The sequence below is a fragment of the Myotis lucifugus genome, unplaced genomic scaffold (genome assembly GCF_000147115.1).
Source record: "Myotis lucifugus unplaced genomic scaffold, Myoluc2.0 scaffold_87, whole genome shotgun sequence".
In the NCBI taxonomy this organism is placed as follows: Eukaryota; Metazoa; Chordata; class Mammalia; order Chiroptera; family Vespertilionidae; genus Myotis; species Myotis lucifugus.
Window position 1 is genome coordinate 1,012,579 of NW_005871135.1, and position 19,957 is coordinate 1,032,535.

Here is a 19,957-nt window from a genome sequence, read left to right on the forward strand (position 1 = left end):
TTTCTTCAAAGTACTAATATTATTTTTTATTTTATTCATTTGAAAAGTCATAATCACATATAGGGCCACACATCTGGAAATTTTTTTCATTTTACTTGTAATAACTTTATTCTCAGACTTTTTTTTGGCATTGACTGTATAGAAGTACTCACTGCTCACAAACTAAGAGGATAGGTCAGCATGAACTGAGGCAAATCAGAGGTACTTTCTTGGAAGCGATGACATTGAAATAAGTTGTTTACACAATGCTGTCCTGCTGAAGAGAAAGTTGGAGGCAACCTGGTGAGGAATATGATGAGGTAAACGCAGGCAGAGAGAAATGAACAGGAACAGAGAGAGGTTCTGAGCAGATGAATCAGAGGGGTCAGGTAACAACATTTAAGACATAAAGTTGGAATATTACAGAGTACAGGGAAATCAGCTAATCGAGAGTTTAAAGATCAGAAGTAATCAACACTGTAGGGACATTTGAAATCCTAGGGATTAAATAGCCAAGACCTCATTTCACTCGCCTAGTTGATTCATTCCAAGCCGACTCATCATATTTGATAGTTAGAGATGGACAAATACTTGAGGGGGAAATAGGGGAAAGGGATCTAGACTTACCTAGAGAAACACAGACATGAAAAGCCAGCCTGGTAAGGATTTTTATATTCATTTATTTATTTATTTATTTAAACGGGCGTGTTTAAAAACAAAAGTAAAGGGGGATATATGTATGGGGCGTGGCTACAGTCTATATTCATTTTTTAAACAAATATTTTCCCAAGAGTCTATTTATAAATCACTTCTTTCCATCCAAGCTCTGCCACAACTACTTATAAGATTTTCTTCTAAATCCTTTATAGCCTTATGTGTTGTGGTTCTTTTTAATCATGAAAATTTGAGTATTACTATTTGACCCTTTTTTCCTTAGAGAGTTTTTCTTTGGATATTATTTCAAAATAATTAAAGCACTTTGAAACTAATAATTCACTGTCTAGAATGAGCGGGAATAGTTATATCTTCTTGTTAGAAAGAATTAGAGGCACCTGCTCATTTCAGGCATGCTCACAAATACTAATCAAACCATAAGGTAGGTCAAAATTCATCCACCACTGTAAAATGTCATAGGAGATGATGAAGAGGAGGAGGAGGATGGTGATGATGACTTTAATAACCACTCTATTTGATTTCTTAGTATTTCACAGGACTTTTTTTTTTTACCATTTTATATCTATGAACTAACTTTATCTTGTTAAGAACTTTGCCCAGTAGACACTACTGTTATTCCCACTTATCTGTAAGAAAGCTGAGGCACTAGAGCAGTGGGTCTCAACCTGTGGGTCGCGACCCTTTGGGGGTCGAACGACCCTTTCACAGGGGTCGCCTAAGACCATCGGAAAACACATATATAATTACATATTGTTTTTGTGATTAATCACTATACTTTAATTATGTTCAATTTGTAACAATGAAATTGGGGGTCACCACAACATGAGGAACTGTATTAAAGGGTCGCGGCATTAGGAAGGTTGAGAACCACTGCACTAGAGGCTAAGTAGCTTGTCTAAGACCTCAGAGCTAGTAAGAGTTAAAGATAGGTTTCAAGCCTAGGTAATCTGGATCTAGTGTTGCAGCACTAGCATTAAAGGAAAGTGATAGCATTGTATTTAAAGTCATTTTAAAGCTTTTAAACCTCCAAGTACAAGTTAATTCTCTTTATTTGATAAAGTTTTATCAGCAGAACATATTCATGTTTATTGATCATTGTTAGAAACTTTGGAGTCTCATAAATAGAACTTAGGGGGAAACTGAAGGGAGAGTATAGATTTACTGAAGGTAACTAAACAAGATTTGGGAGTGGAAGGTGCGGGGAGCACATGGAGTTCATTAACATGCATATGGACATAAGGACATGCATCAGGTGGGAAATCTGCAATAATGCTGCTTTACAAACTATGTCCCAAATCTCATACCAACATTCATTTCTCTCTCGCAGGTCTGCAAGTCAACTGGGAGGCTATGAGTTCAAGCTATGAGTTAGTTTAGGTTGTCCCACCTGTCTTTTATCCCAGGACTTATGTAGTACCTACAAGGGTATGACTGTCTTATTGTGCAGGGCCAGAGTGCAAGCAAAACAGCACAAGCCAATACAAAGCCTCTGGCTGCTCTGTTGTACTTGACATTCACACTCGTTTCCTGTTTCTGAGGCTAAGGAAATCATGGTCAAGCCCCAAATCAGAAGTAGAGACGTATAATTTGTCCTCAGTGAATAATGACAAAGGTTGAGAGGGAAGGGAAATCACGACCTATATTACAATCTACCATGGAGAGCTCCTCTGAGGTTGAAACAACTAAGCCTCTACTTAGAGAAAGGCAATATGACTCTCCCTACTGGCAGGGAGGGGGGCAGGAGAGGGGGAGGGGGCAGGGGGGAGGTAGAAGAAGTCTTGAGGAAAGAAATATTACTCTTCCTGACAAACATGTCACCACTGGGTGGTACTCTTATTCTAGAACAGCATTTTGCAGGATGGAGATGTATTTGAGTGGTCAAAAGAGGACATTTTCAACAGGACATTTACAAGTTAAGTTTTTATAACTCAGGCTGTTGAATACATTTTTTATTTATACATTATGATGTTAATATGTGTGAAGTACTCAAAACAGTGCCTGAAAGAGAATGCTGTGAGAGTGTTGCTATGATGATGATGATGGTGATTATGATAATGATGATGGTGGTGGTGATGATGAAGATAAAGGTGATATCAAAATTGTGAGGCATGTCTGTTCTTTGTATATATCCTTTCTCCTGCTTTTACTCAACAGCAGGTTCTGCAAAATATCCCAGAATGCTTAGATCCTAATAAAGACTTTTTCTAGGTTGCAGGTCTTATGATCAAGGGGAAAAAAAAAAGCAATAAATTCTGGTAATGCTGGACGTTTTTAGTAATATAATTTTGCCTAAAGCATTAAGGATGATTTACAGAGAGGTTTTGGGGATTTAATAAGAAGTATGCAAGAAAGATTTGTTTGTTCTCGACCCAGTTTTAACTGTCAAATATGGAAAAGCTTTTACTTAAAGGGACAACGTTTGGGAAAGGAGTGTGGCTTTTCCAATGTCGGCAAAGGATGTGTCCAAGAATGGCCCAAGCTGGGAAGAGTGTTCTGTGTGCAGCTACATAACCGATAATCTTTTAATTAATGTATTCAAACAGGGTGAAATCTTAAAAATGTATGCAAATCTCACGAATAATCAAAATAAGCAGCCAACCTCCCAAAATATTTAGCAACCCCCCCACCCCCCAAGGGTGTTCACCTACTAAGGTAAAGGACACTTTTTTTTTCTTTATTGATTAAGGTATTACATATGTGTCCTTATCCCCCCACTTTCTTTAAAACAAATTAACAAAACAAAATAAGAAGTAAAGGTTAAGGGATTAAGAGTCTCAGGGAAAATACAACCTGAAATGGTAAGGATCTTTTAATCAGGATGCTCTCTTTCTATTTCTAATGCTAATGGAGAATCTGTTTGGAAAGAGATTTTTCTGTCACCCTATCCTCATTGGTTTGGGATTAAAGCCAAGGTGTTCTGTTCTTCATGGATGTGTCTAATCAGAAAAGAGTCCCAGGACCCTGGCGTGTCTGTGCCCGCAGCCCTTGAAGATTGTTATGCCCAGATTTCAGGATCCCCAAGAAACCACACCAGGGAGCCAGCCAGGTCCTGTGCAAAAGCATAAGAGTCTTTATTTGAGCTAGCTCGGCTCCCCCACCTTGCCGACACAGCAGCAGGAAGCAGAGAGAGAGAACTCTGTGTGGAGAGAGGTTTTATAGGGGGGTTGGAGTAAGGGGAGGAGAAAGGACTGTGGGCCCTGCCGATTGGCCAGGCGCAAGTCGGTGTCTTGATACACAGGATGTGGTCATATCTATGGAGACTTCCCTTGATTGTCATTGGTTAGTTTAAAGAAGTCCTGGGTGTGGCTAGCAGAGGCTTGGGCTTCTGGGAAGAGGCCTTGCCAGCACATGGCCAAGGTAAGATGGAGGGCGTAGCACTTACCCTGGGGCAAGATGGAGGGCGTCCCTTACCCTGGGGCAAGATGGAGGGCCTAGCCCTCGCCCTTTCAAAGATGACCCTGAGATAGTGAGAGAGAGTTTATGTCACCTTCTCAAGTTCACAGTGCATGACAGAGTGGGGAAAAATGACCCAAATGTTTTCATTCTAACTCCAGTGTCCAGTATTGGACTGGATTGTATGTAGTTTCCTCCACCTCTCTTTAGGAAAAATCAGGTTGATGCTTTCATTTCTCTTGTCGGTAAATTGGAAGGACTATATCAATGGCATTGCCAAAGATGTCCCTTTCACTCAATCACTTAGGTCCACAGTTTTTGAGCCATTCCTCATACAGCCATGTTTTGTTTCCCTTTTTTGTTATTTTTGCGTATTGGGTTCAAAGACTTACCAATCAAAGGAATCAAGGAAACTCTGAAGAAAACCTTTGAGAATTCCACATATCCCATGTAGAACACAGAGCCAGATTTCTTATTGGTCTCCATTCCATTCAGGGATAATTATTTTTATTTTGGAAGAGGGGAGGAAAGTTGTTGTTGAAATATTTTAGGAAAGTAAGTTTTGAAAGATACTCTATTTAAGAAGGTGAGTCATGTTTAATCTGATAAATTTAGATCAATGTCATTAGTAGACAGTTATTTAGCATATGCTTTCCAGTGCATGAATCAGCACTTCTGGATTTGAATCTTAGAGATTCTTGATTTCAATTGTTGGCAACTATTCACCATTTGCCTTTCTTAATCTTTAATATTAAACCTTTTGACTCATTCTTCCTTCAGTATCTCGTCCATTGTGTTCTTTATCTAAAACCAGACACTTAAAGAAGCCAGTGATAAAGCCAGAAAAGGTCTGAGAGAACATCTTGCCCCATCCGCCATGAGGACAGTGAGCGGTTAATTGACTTACTCAAGGCCTCCCACAATGATTTCTGTTTGCAAGTTTCTCTTTAACTTCTTCCTGTTTTTCTCAATGCCACCAAACCCTCTTTGTGACAGCTATGGGGAAAGACAAACTCCTTAGTCCCCCTGCCCTCGCTTCAAGGACTGAGAGAGTTTTGTTATTAATCATTTATATATTATCTCTACACTGCTTGCCTCTTTGTTAATCACCTGCATGGAATTTATTGCTATTAATCATCAGATGTGTGTCTGAGTATTACCGGTAATTATCTTTGAATGTTCGTTATCTGTCAGTTTAATTAGTTGTTTTCCCCCTGGAGTACAGACTGATCCAGGTCCCTGACTCTGGGGTGGGTGTGTGTGTGTGTGTGTGTGTGTGTGTGTGTTAATGTGTTTATGTTGTACTTGAATCTGTGTGTGCACATTAATTTTAGATGCCAATTACCATTGCATGAAATAAAACTATAGTTCAAATAAGTATTCCTAACCCTGGGTCACCTATGAAATCCCATACTTCTTGTTGAATGTGAAGGCTGAAAGTAAAGTATAATCTATGAGCCTCTTTCATTTAATCTTATACCTTGCACAATGATTCAGTAGAGTCCTCTACAAACGAATTGGTTTTACTTCTCCAGGAATATACACTATATGCACCTACAGAGGGTTGTTTGTTTGCTTGTTTGTTTCATTTGATGCTTGGAGGTATTAGAAAAGAATGAACCAAAATATGCAATCAGTACTTGCCCACTCCTTTAAGGGTAGCTACATAACTTTATCACCCTCATTTTTGGATGGAGAGTAGAAAGATAGTTTCTATGTCTTAAGGGTATTTAACACTACAGAGGGTGCTTAAAGGGTGCTCAGGGCAGAAGAAAAAATTACATAAGTGCCCAGTCTTCGCTGAGAAGGGCATTTCACTATAGAAGAGAGCCTGCTACCACTGAGCACAGTCACATGGTCAGGAGAAAAAGAATGGGATGAAAAGAAAGAAATGAACATTTGTTGAACGTCTACATGTACCATTTTATTTCACCCTGCCAACAATGGCTCTGAGGTGTAAGTCCCATGAACTCCGATAATTTGCCCAAGGATGCTCAGATGATAAGTAATGGAACTGGAATTTAAACCAAGATCTGCTTGATTCTGAAATTCATACTCTTGTTACTACACCATGCTGCCTCGAGATAAGATATGTACCTAAATAACATGAGATAATAAAGAAATTTAAAAATTAGGAGAAACCCAGGTGGTGTTTCCCTCAAACTCAGAAGGAGGTTCAGATACTTCTAAATGGGCAGTCCAGAGAAATACCGATGGAGATGACATTAGAACAGAAAATCATATGGAATAAAAAGTCTGTGCAAAACCAGTGTGTGCACTTGCATGCTCCCTCCTTACTGGAGTCTCAGGAGCCTAGAAAGATGTCAGTCTTCCAGTGGATTTCATGAAGGCTATGGTGCATTTTATACTGAATGATTCAGATCACAGATGCACAGATTTCTGTGCAGATAAACTGTCCTTTTGTTAGTTGGACATCGATGGGAGGAAGTGCTGTTTAAACACACATGCATGCCCACACATATACCCTCCTCCCCCACCCGACATACTCAATTATTTAATCTACTTGTTGTTCTGGGAAGATAAATCATCTCTTTTCCTCACTCCTGAAGGCCTCTACTATTTTTTTTTCACCCTCACCCAAGGATATTTTTCCATAGATTTTTAGGGCGAGTGGAAGAGAGAGGGAAAGACAGAAACATCAATGTGAGAGAAACATATTGATTGATGGCCCCCTCACAAGCTCTGACCAGGGCCAGCGCCGAGGAGGAGCCTACAACCAAGTATGTGCCCTTGACCAGAATCAAACCCAGGAGCTTTAGTCCTCAGGCCAGCGATCTATCCACTGAGCCAAACCAGGTAGGGCTGAAGACCTCTACTAATGACTATTTGGAAGATGTTTAGTTTCCAAGGTACCTCTACAACCAATTTATCCATTTAATTAGTATTAATTTATTGAATGTAGCCCCTCTGTCCCCAGCACTGTCCTATATACCTTGGGATTTTGCAGAAAAGTGTTTTGGGAGATATAAGACATGGTCCCATTTACCAAAGACCTTACAATTTGCTTAAAAATGACAACTATATATTTATTGACCTCACTAAGTACATTTATGGATGGATGTGTCTCATTTATTTGGTTCAAGTGTAGAGGTTCTCACATCACAGTCCTGGGGAGATGGTTTAGTTAGTGGGGCTTTGTATGAGTCAATGGAGGTGGAAGCACTTTCTATAGACTTAAGGGAAGGGCTGGGAATTTCACATAGGGTAGGCGGGTAATTTGGGGAGCAGGTGCAGGTTAGTGATGACTTTTATAAAGCAAGATAGCAGAGTGCAGAGTTTGGGTGATGAGTCTCTATTTGCAGATGAGGTCATTAAGTCCCTGAAAGGCCAAGTGATGGGTTCAAGATCATATTGCAAATGAGTTAGGAAATCAGTAAGTCTCCTGATGCTGGGCCGAGTGCCCTTTCCTCCAACCCTAATACCACTGGCTAAGTATACATTCAAGCTACAGGGAATGCTGAACAGGGAGTGGACCAGACAGGCTTGGTTATGGCGCAACATGATTATTTGCTCTACTCCCACCCAGAGAAGAAAATTAAAATCATGGACAATTCTAAGTTATAGATGAGTAAAAGAACAATGAAAAGATGACATCTTGCATGTCTAGCACATCTACTATGTGCCAAACATTTTACGAGATTAAGCACGTCAAACTCTCGACCTGCAGGCCACATGCCTCCCTTATTTGGCCCGTATTAGCCTTTGAGTTGGACATGCTTGTACTAGATGTTTTGCACAGCATTTGGTTATCCTTTTGACAATATCAAAAGAAAAGTACTGTTATTCCCATTTTATAGATGGAGACAGAATAGGGCCCCAAAGTCACACAATTAGTAAATGTGAAGCAGGGATTCAAACCCAAATCTCCCTGTATCCAAAATATGCTGTATTTCCATTCTACCACTGTGCCTTTACTCAAGTGGCATACATCTGCTATCTGAATATTCTCCTGTACTCACCATTTATCATTCCCAAATTTGACCAAAACCACTTATCCAAGGTGTAAGGAATGTTTCCTAACTGTCGTGGGAGAAATGAATTTCAGGGCAAGATTACACTTCCTTCTCTTCTCCTTAGAAGTAGGTTCTTCCTTTGGTAGATAATGCCACAACTTCTGAGCAGAGTAGAAACTCCAGATGAAAATTTCTGAAGGTGAGAGAGTGATAGGATGAGTCCATCCTTAGGAGGTATCTTCTCTCCTTGATGTCAGCGGGATTCTGATATCTATTGGCATCTGGCAGAGACAGCTGCTGGCAAATTGCTGTGAAGAAGCCTGGCTTCATTTGGAGGCTTCTTTATTGTAAACCCAGGAGGGATGCATTCTGTGATGTGGGAGAAACCCAATATGCCCCAATTTCCCTTGCATAGTTGGAGAGTACAATTTCAATCCTCCATGAAGAAATTGGATATCTTTTGTTGAATTATTTGTTACTGTCAGTTTATATGTTTGCATTTGGAGCTGATCATATCTGACAACCTGTGCTTAAATGAAGATTATGTTTTGTGCTGTGAAGGAACTGAATGCCCTTCCTCCTAGAATTATCCAGTTCACCTCATTTTCCTCTCTTCTTGTTCCTATATCAGCTGTTTAATTGAGATGTTAAGGTCCCTCACAGCTCTGAGTGGCAATTGGAAACCAGATTTCTTCACAGACTTGGGAGCTGGCAGCGTGTGCAAGAGAGGCTAATCCAATTACCTAGGCTGAAAACTCAGGAGAGAGAAGATTTTCCAAATTGTGATGTCATGTCCAGTGCTCTCGCTCTGTTAAAAATAAACATTTCTAAGCTGCAGGCTCTTTGTTTGAGTTGGTTGTGTAATTGAAGGAGGGGGAGTGAAACGTTCTTTTGGAAGCCGAAGTGAAGAGTGTAACACCTTATAGCTACATCTTCTCTTTATAATTTTCCTTTTAATTAAAAAAATGGTCTTGCTTTTACATTTAAAGTTATCTGGGAATGTGTTACCCTTTCGATTTTGTTTTATCATAGGCTTCTTTGCATAGCGGGCCAGAAACTCTGAACAGGAAAAAATGTGGTACAGCTCCTACAGTCACAGATGAAGTAATTGATGTAGAGACGTGGGTGCTTTGCTTGCGATCACATAGCAAGTTTTAATGACAGCGCCATGAAGAACGGAATCCGGCTTCCCTGTTCTGCCTTTTCTCCATTCGCACTTGATCTTAGCCGAAAGGCTGAGAAGTGATGTCTTTGCTCCATTCTCCACAAGGTTCCTGAGCTGCCTTTCTCAGCTTTCCACTCTGATAGTGTGCACATTTCATTATGTTTGACATTCATTTATTCAATCCGTTCATTCCATGGTATTTATTCATTGGACAGGGTAAAGACTGACTGTGAGCATATCATTGTCTCAATCTCCTTCCATAATCATCTAAGAATTTATATATCTGTACTAATGAAGCGTTTTAATTGTGAGTTGCTCTGGTTAACATAGCAAAATAGAAACACGTGGGAAGAACTCTAAGGGTATCTCAGAGAAATAGATTTGGGAATAGGCAGGAGCAAAGGTATTCTGGAGGGGAGAAAAAATGATAATTTCCCCAAAGAGATACAGGTAAGTTATTCAGAAAAATCAGAGAACAGAGAGAACAAACATCAAGGCAGCTCTGGGACATAAATGGATGCATTCCGGAGGAGGGGATACTTGGCCATCCTTCAAGGAGAGAGAGGATTTCCATGTGATGACAAAGAAGGATGTGAAAGCATTTTTTTTAAAAATGAATTCAAGACCACTTTAGGACATTTAACATATGGACATGTAAAACAGTTGGGTGATGTCAATATGTGATAAAGGGCCATAATGAATGATATCAACACTATGTCAGTTGCTCCACACGCAAATTCATTCTGGCCCAATATGAGTCAAATATGGCTGTCAGCACTGTTTTGTTTTGCTTTTCTATCTGTTTTTCTGTCTTCTTGCTGTCATTTCTCTCTCCATTATGTACTTTTCTTACATTTCTTTCCTATCTTTGGAAGGCAGCTATGCTCACCACTATACCACCAACGCCTCCTTCTTTCCTATCTTTGTGCCTAGTTACCTCCTCTCCATGGTTCTTTTGTTTGCTCATTGCCTGTGATTATGGGCCTTATTAACTTTGGTATAAAAATGACCTACATTTGGGTTCCACTTCTGACCTTAGGGCATGAGGAGCTCTGTAGACATCCTCTCCTTAGAAAAAATGGTAAAAACTACTTTAAAAAAATTCAGTCTCTAGAAGTGGTCCAAAGGGCATATATCAAATAAACAAACATTTATTCAAGAAAATCTATAAAAACTCAGAAGGAATAGTGAGAATCTATTGTGGAAGGCCCCCTGCCAGGGAAGGCCCTGGCTTTCTTTTAAACTCATGTCAACTGAACCCATGATGAAGGCAGAGCCTTATCTTGGGGGCATATCTAACCAAGAGGTGGGAATGCCTCAGTTGACCTTCAAAGCCAGGTGCCTGGAAATGGGTTCTTATCTAAATCTAGTCAAGCACCAGGAATGAACGTGATTCGGACCCACCTGGAGGTGACTATTTACAAGGAAGCTACAAGAACGCACACATTCCCCCTTCTATTTACCCTTAGTAAAACTTCCTGGTATTTGGCTATAAATAAAGGTTGCTCTGCTGGCTCTGGGCCCTGTTCATCTATCAGAGAGCAGACGCCACACCTGGTCCCAGCTTTCCTCTATTTCTGTCTCAGTCTTGTTTTATTCATTTTTCCTTAAAACCTCGTCACGTTCTATTCAAGATTCATCAACCCCCAAGTTCTCTCTCTCTCTGTGCTGGTCGCAAAAAGAGAGAATGCCATCCCCCCATATCTGATGCCACGAACAGGGATCCTCTATAATCTATAGTATCTGAACCAAGACTCCCTCACTTCCCACTCCCAGTCAAGTGAGACAGCAATTCCAGATTGGTGCTATCAGGAATACAGGACTGCATCTCCCCCAGGCTCCCAGTGAGAAGCTATCTTCCCAGAGGGAGCAGCATGTCAGCATTCTGCATCCTGTCCCCAGCTACCTATTGCTGAGGCTGAGTCCTGTGTGAAGCACAACTGTGTGGTAACTGCTCAGCCTCCACTAACGGGATGGAGGCTCCATCTTGGGCAAGAACACTGAGGATACCTAGGGACTAGTCTCCCTTTTCCCAGCTGGTAAGGCAGTGTTTCCAAGCCGGGAGAAGCAAGCCAGCAAGCCCGGATGCTACTGACACCACCATCCACTGAGCACTCAACCCCTAGAGCAGGGAGTGTCATTCAGAGAGAAGCAGGGCACCCTCCCAACCTCCAGCGTCAGAGCCCTGGCTCAGGGATTTGCCTTAAACAGATAGTTTCTAATCTCTTCCCCAAAGAGCTGTCTTGTATACAAAAGAGGGTGGAGAATTTCAGGATCGACAGATCTCCCCCAAACACTGGAGTTTGTGAGGAATGGCAATTGGGCAGATATTGGTATATCCATTGGAAATATAGATTAAACTGTAGGTATGTGTATTATAAAGATGAACCCAATGGAAATTCTAGAGTTGAAAAGTATAATAACTGAAATGAGATCACTAGATTGTTAGCTGGATTGAAAGACTTAACATTGGTAAGATGACAACATTAGCCAAAGTGATCCCCTATATAATCCTTATAAGAAAACTAGTGACAAATCCTCAGGAACTCAGGCTTAGCAATAGATTCTTAGATATGACATCAAAAGCACAAGCAACTAAAGAAATGATCATTTAGACTTCAAAACTTCAACATTTGTGTTTCAAAGGATACTATGAAGTAAGTGATGACAACCCATAGAATGAGAGAAAATATCTGCAAATCATATATCTATACAAGACTAGCACCCAGAATATATAGAGAGCTCTTGCATTTCTATAATAAAAAGGCAAGTTATGCAATTAAAACATGGATAACAACTTTGAGTAGACATGTCTCAAAAGAAGATATATAAATGGCCAATAAGTACTTGAACGGATGCCTGACACCATTAGTCATCAGGAACATGCAAATCAAAACCCGAGTGAGAGGCCACTTCACACTCAGTAGGATGGATATAATAAAAAAGATAAATGACAGCAGGTGTTGATAGCGTATACTGCTGGCAGGAATGTGGAATGGTCACTTTGGAAGACAGTCTGGCAATTCTACAAATGATTAACAATGTAGTTACCATATTACTCGGCAATTCCACTCCTACGTATATAACAAAGAAAATTTAAAACATGTTCACCCCAAAACTTATTCACAAATGTATATCAGTATTATTAATAATAGCCAAAAGATGTAAACAGACCAAATGTTTACATCAACTAATAACTAGATAACCCAACTGTGGTATATCCATGCAACAGAAACTTATTTGGCCATCAAAAAGGAATAAACTACTGATACACACTACAACATGGATGAGCCTTGAAAACATTGCCATGCCATCACTTTTCAACCTTTTTTATCTCATGGCACACCTAAACTAATGACTAAAATTCTGAGGCACCCAAAAATATATTTGTTGCCAATCCAACAACAACAACAAAAAAGTGTAATTTTGATTCATTCACTCTGGATGGCTATTGTTGTGTTGGTTGCTGCCATTTTTTAATTTGACAATCTAAGGGAAGAGGGATCAGTGCCCCTACTTCCGATGTCCTTCCATCCTTCTGGACAAAGCCGGGGCTGTGAGGGAAGCCCGGATCTCAGGTGCTGGAGGGAAGCTGGTGCCAGCAGCCAGGGGAAGGAAGGCTTACTCTTGTACGAATTTTGTGCATCAGGCCTCTAGTTTATTAATATACTTGAAACCACTGAATTGCACACTTTAAGTGGGTGAATTGTATGCTAAGCCTCAGTAAAGTTGTTTAGGGCTCCAGTGATGGTTCAGTGGTGCATTGTTACCAAAGCTATTCTCTGACCCCTGAACTGGACCTCAGTTAGTAATGACAATGGTGGTGATGGCAAGAACTGCACTGATTTGTTGTATTTCAAGGTTCTAAAACCCTTTTTATCTCCTTGCTTGCTGTGATGATTTTCAATTTTTCCATGTTAAAGGATTTATTTCCCCATTGCTTACTTATTTGTTCGTTTGTTTGAGAGTATATGTACCTGGAATTAAAAAAAATATGGATTTGAGTTCATACTTTGCCAGATTTAATTGTATGAAAGAGTACATACATTTATATAACTAATTGCTGCGTTTTTAATTTTTTTTCCAATTCCAGCTTACCAGCAGTATTGTTTTGTATTACTTTCAGGTGCACACAACAGTGGCTAGACACTCATATACTTTATAAAGTGTTCCCCCTCATATTTCCAGTACCCAAATTACATGTATAACTAAGTTTTAATTTAAAAAAAACTATTGCTCATGGAAACAAGAGCTTTCCTTCTTGGAAATTTGACTAAAGAGAGACCAATGATGGGGCACGGCCAAACCACTTGGCTCAGGCAAACTTCCTGGAATTTGATGCAATGACGATACTATTCTTTGTCCTCACAATAATGAGGGTGTTGGTAGTGAGGTCAGGTGAAGAGGACAGACTGTGACCTGGCATTTTCAGAGACAGGTCCTGAATTATTTACTCCCTGTGTGTGTTTATCCTTTCTCTTTGATGCCTTGCAGTTCACTTTCTACTTTTCTTCTCTATCACCCCTTTTTCAACTCTCCTAGCTTATTAAAACATTTATCTCCCATGCTTCCACCACAGAACTCATCTCTCCCTGTGTCATCTCATTGCATTAGCTGTTTAGCAGTTGACTCCCTATTTCCATGGGACTGTTTTGCCTTATCTGCAGTGTATATTGGCATAAACTACACCTGCAGGTGAGACCTAGTCAGGTTGACTTAAAGTCATATTTCTCCTGGACAGCCCATAGTTCAAGTTCACAGACTGAACCTCTACCCCTAACAATGTACTTCCCATTGATCACAAGTACAAGTATAGATAGATATTTCTCTGCAGTCTACCCACACCATGACCAAGAAAACTAAAACGAGCTTTGACATGGATGCTGTTACTAGAAGTCCCATTTCCCACCTGAAGGACAGAGCAATTCAAAATACAGAGCCCTGACCCCATCACTGGCTCCTGCGTAAAGAGAGCTGAAAGATGCGATGGATCAGCACTGAGCCGTCTCCAACCATATGCTGCCCCTTAGCCTGGCCATATGGCTCTGAGTCTCTGCAAACTCACTCTTCAGCACATTTAAAAGTGGAGGAGTTCCATGGGAACAAGGCAACTTCATGGAAACCACCTACCACAAGCAGGAGAGATTTTGGAACTGCCAATCTCTGGCATGTGCTCTCCAGCTGGGCTGGGGCAGGGGCAGACACGGAGGCTTGCGGCTGGTGGACGAGAAGCAAATGTCTATAGAGAGGCCCCAGGGCAGCTGGGCCCATGAGGTTCATTGTACACCTCAGTGTAAGGAAATGAAGAGGGTATTCATTTCATTTCGCTGAGAATAAGGATTTTATTCTTTTTAGTTGCATCATATTTGAACTTTATGTTGTGCTATATAGTAATGTCAAATACTTTTACTGTGTTTGGGGGAGGTATAAATAGTTTTCTAATTTTTAATTAAAAAAATTATTCTGTTATCAAGTCCATTCACTTGTTTTCTTCCCTCCCTTCTTCCCTCCCTCCCTCTCTCCCTCCTTCCCTTCTTCCCTTCCTCCCTCCTTCCCTCCCTACCATCCTCCCTCCTCCTCTCACTCTCTTCCTTCCTTCCAGTAGTTGACTTTTACTACAGGTAGAAGTGCTATGTAGAATACATGTATGTCAACGGTTCCTATCCTGGGGGATTTCCTGGTTAAGGAGGGATATGAGTTATGATAAACTGCCTTTCAAATGAAGATAAGTAAGTATAAAGGCCAGGACAGTACCTGTAAGGAAATTCAGAGAGAGGCGAGATCACTGTGGCCTGGTGTGTGTGAGCCTGTGGGCTGGGAGTAGGGGCACGGAAGAAGAAGACAGACAACTATGTGGAAATCAGCTTTGAGCTCAGCCTGAAGCCTTGGAAGACAAGGTCCCTCCCCCCCCACTCCAACACCCTGAGTCACCACCTGCTTTTCAAACTCATCCAGTAGCCCTGGTCAAGGTGACATATGCCCCTTTAGTGAAGAAAACTGTTTGTGGGAATTAGACCCACAAAGTAACAGGAGCTCCATCAGCCATTTACTTTATCTCCTCAAGTCATGGGAAATGCAAACTAACTCAAAGATGCGAGATACTAAGAAATTATATTCTTCCACAAGCAATGAGAAATGCCCAGCGAGTATTAACATAAATTAAAAAAAATAAATCGTAAGGTTGTTATGGTCTTAGCCTACATTGTCTCACTTTCTCCTTACAAGGAACATTATATGTAGAGGAAGCTAAGGGCTATTGAAGTTAAGTGACTTGGTGGAAGTCACTCTGCTAGGAAGTGATGGATGTGTTAGAAGCAAAGACTCCCAATTGAATGCATAGCCCAAGCACTTCAGTGATTGTTCCATCACTGAGATTAGTCCTTTATCGTGCCATTCAGGAAGCATTCAATGGATACTCACTCTGAACAGTTCCCTGGGCAGAGTTCTATAGGAGCAAAGATGAGAAAGCTATGGTCCCTTTAGCGTGGATCAAAAGGGCAGAGTCGAAATAGAAACATATTTATGTTTAGCATTCTAAACATATTTTATGTTACCCAAAGCAAAATTCCTTCCCACAATGCCACATTAAGCCTTTCATTTTCTCTCTCTCTGCATCTTCCTGCTCCCTGGAGCCAAAACCTTCTAACATCAAGGTACTGGACAATGTTTTTCTTTTTTCCTATTTTGACTCAAAGCAGGAAAAGAGGCAAGTACTTATAGAAGCATAAGGTATAAAATAATTGGTTGAAAAGAGTTTCACCTTCACCATGCAAGTACCCATCCTTTGGGTCTATTTTTATTTTCATACCATGGTGGCCATCCCACAAGGGTTTCTTTGTCCCACATTCCTCTACTTAGGGTAGGTAGATTCCCCTTTCTTTTACCCATCAAACCAGCAGGAAAAAAAATGAACAACTTTTATCGAACTCTGTAGCTACCAGACTGCCTGGAATTGGGAAGAAAGAGAAGAGGTAAGGACAAAGGATCTGAAGGAGTGGAGGGGTGCCTGTGAGGAACAGGATTTGGGGATGACATTTTCTGCAGTGGAAGGGAGAGTGCATAGGTAAGGCCTTCCCAAAGGCCAGTGGAAGCTGGGATCTGTGGAGGGTCCATGAGAGAAGTTAACCCCTCTAGGACTGGCACTCCAAATCCTACATCACCTTTTGCTCTCTGTATGGACTGCATTATCTCTCTTGAACCTGAAGGAGTTCCCTGCATAGTATTCAGTGCTCCATGTCTATTTGCATGGTGTGCATATTTGTTCATCATTTTCCCATCTGGTCATCTCTAGATTTCTGGACTCCTCTCCTGTGGGAGATAGGAGCAAAGGAGAGCTACTCGTGGAATTAAACAGCCAGTTGACAAATAATATCTGTTTATTCATGTCTGTACCCTTTTCCTTTCAAAGCTTTGTGCCCTGGCTTACTACTACATGCTGTTCACAGTGATGGGTTATAATGTGGCCTGCAAGTAAGCACAGGCTTGCCTCCGATAATAGCTCAAGGTGTTTTGTCATAGGCTGCCTTCTATTAAAAAGGGCAGATGCTCTTTTTTTAAATTTCTTCTTCCTCTTCTTCAAGAGAAGTTACTAAGAAGAGGAGAAATTGGACTGACCAATAATCAAGGGAAAGGCAGATTATATATCACATAGTCATTCTTTGTTATTCAATCAATGTTTCTTGAGCACTAATTTATACCAGGTACTGGCTAGGCATTGAGGCTACAGCTATGAATGTGACAGACACAATCTGTCCTCTTTTGGATCTTATTAGCCTGTATATGAAATTATCAGTTGCTATTATCATCCAAAGTTGTCATCACAGTCATTGATGTGAACTAACATGCTTTGAACTCCTGCTAGGTATCGGCCACTGTGATAGACGGGAGGATATAGAGATAAACCGGATTTGACTGCTGTCATCAAGGAGCTAAAAGCTGGGTGGGAGAGGCAGACAATCCCTCTTGGGCATGGCAGGTGGCTGCTGTGTGAGCACTGAGGAGTGATACCTGCCTCAGAAAGCCTTTTCAATGGCCTGCAGTGCTGTGATCCAGATGGCTACCTGTGCCTCCCTACAGTGGCTTCCTGGTAATTCCCATTTTATATGTAAGGAAACTCAGTAATGTTAAAAATAAGTCACATCAGGAAATGATGCTGCCGGAAAGTAAGTAGGATAATTCAATGTTTTAAATATAACTCTCTCTACATTACAGCATGCTTTTTCAGGGTCTGAATGAACAAGCAGAGACTCAATGGGAAATTGGGGAAGTAGGAAGACAGAAAAGAGACAAGAGTCACTTGGCCATAATGAACCAAGAGACTCTTGGCCTCGGGTTCATAACTAAAAGAGACAAAGGGAATTTTTCTACCCGAAGAAGAGGATGGTGTTTTCTGCAAAAAGTTTAAATTGGGGCGTAGTTACTCCCAGGGACTATTAGGAGGTACAAAATCACAGAGAAGCCGCAGAATAATCACTTACATGTTAGAGTTACATTATTACTCAATCTGGAAAGGTGACAAAGACTACAGAACACCAGCTACATAGTGAAAACAAATTCAGATATATTGTTCGCTGATTCATTCATCAACTGTTTACTGAGCACCTACCCATGCACTCAAGACACGTGAACACCAAAGGAGCCTGCTACCCTCATTGAGTTTAAATTCTACTAGTAAGGACAGACAATACAGACACGGGAAATTCCGTGTAATTTTGAAATGACCCAGGAAACATCACATACAATTCAGGCTAGAATAGAGTAGACATTACTTAGTCTGTTCGCCTTGATAGTCTCTGGGGGTGGGGGTGGAGGGGTACACTCCCTGGTACTAGGGGTATTAGAGCAAAAAATATTGAGATGTACAGAGCAGTGCTTCACATGAGGACTCAGCCCTACAGACGGGAAACCTGGTCACCTGGACGAGGAGATTACCCTTTACACCTCCGTTTAAGAGCAGCAGTTCTGTACTATAGACCACAGGAACATTGGTCCATGGCACATTAGTGGATACAACTGGAAATGGGTATCCATGGACAAAAGAGACTCCCACAGTTGAAAAGAGTTAGGAAACACTGAGATTCTATTTCTCTTTATAGATGCAAAATACACATTAATCTAGTATGTTTTACAGTGTCCTTAGGAAACAAACCTATTTATTCTGTTTAATCATTTGTGTCCTTTATGTACTGAATGGAGCCTGTGTCTCTTCCTCCTTTTAGTGACAAACTATTCTTCATTGAATCTATGACAACACCATTGACTGTAAGTACTATTACTTAATTTGCTACTATTAAAGAAAAAAAAAGCTCTGCTGATCATCATTTCAATATATTGTCTGTCGTCTATGAGACACATGTTGATTTGAGAGATGTTAACATGTGTAAAGAAAAGTGAAACAGAACTAGTGGACGGAATCAGACTTGGTTCTTAGATATGCCAAACGTGGGGGACTCTGTTCTCTGAGCAGCCTATGTTGGGTTTGCTCACTCATTATTTCTTTCAATCACCATGAAATGGGTACTACAGGATGCTAAGTTTGCCACAAAAAACAGAAAACCCACTGATCAACAATCGGTCTTTCCTTTCATATGATTGGTGCTGTAAAGTGGTACCCATCAGTGACTGTGTGTGTGTGTGTGTGTGAGAGAGAGAGTTTTGGGTGGAGGTAAGGGGCTTGACACTCAGGATAGAGATAGCCCTTGCAAGTGGGTGTGGTCTTGGGACTAGTTCTGGCCAATGGAGTGAGCAGAAATGATGCATGTCACTCCTGGACAGAGGTAGTAAGTATCCATGCATCTTTCCCACGCTCTTCTCACATTCTGCAGCAGACTTGGAGGCTGCATGTTGAATATGGCAGCAGAATGAAAAAAAAGGAGCCTGGACCCATGAATCATTCTTGGAGTACCTCCAACCAGGAATTTCCTCACTGAGAATTTCATGAGCAAGAAATAAAATTTTATTAAGTCACTAAAGTTTGGAGGTTGATACAGCAATTAGCCTAATCTAACACAGGTCAGTTTTGTTCTTTCATTATTTATTACTGAGTATGCAGTACCTGCCAAATGCCATTGAATACTTCTTCCACAAAGCTGTGAAGATGGGTTCCTCCACTGAGTCAGTGATGACTGGTCCTGAGTTAACCTTGCTCCGCATGAAGGGGGTAGAAAACCATGCCACGTTCCATGTTTCCCTGGTGTCCAAGGTGCACTAACTACTGTACTGCACTGGAACTTATGGGCCCAGGCTGTAGCCAATCACCACTGTCTGACTTCCTTTAGCACTGCAGTGGTGGGTCCTTCAACAAATCAAATAAGATTTTATAGCCCTCGTCTTAAAGTTTCTCTTTTGTATTTGATATATAGCCTGTCTTCTGGAAGAGGCACCCAGAACTGAGATATCTTTGATTAAGGTCAGTAAACAACAGTCTGTTAATCCCATGAAAAGGACACATCTTTATAAGGCATGATCATACATTCTCTAGTCAGAGATAGGAGAATTTTCCAGGAAGACTTCTATAGACCCCATGTATTAATATCTCATGAAACACAGTCTAGGAGTTTATCTTGAACCCTTTCTCTTCGGCCTCATCTTGACTGTCAAAGGTTTTCTCTCCAATGACAAGAAGAAAGAGGATTTGCACTATTACACAGGTTCATATACTCTATTCACTTAAGTGCTCATCCTACTAATGGGGTTTTGGTATGCCTGGGCCTGAATAAACACACCTTTATTCTTTTTATAAAGTGGGAGTGGAGCGTGTGTGTGTGTGTGT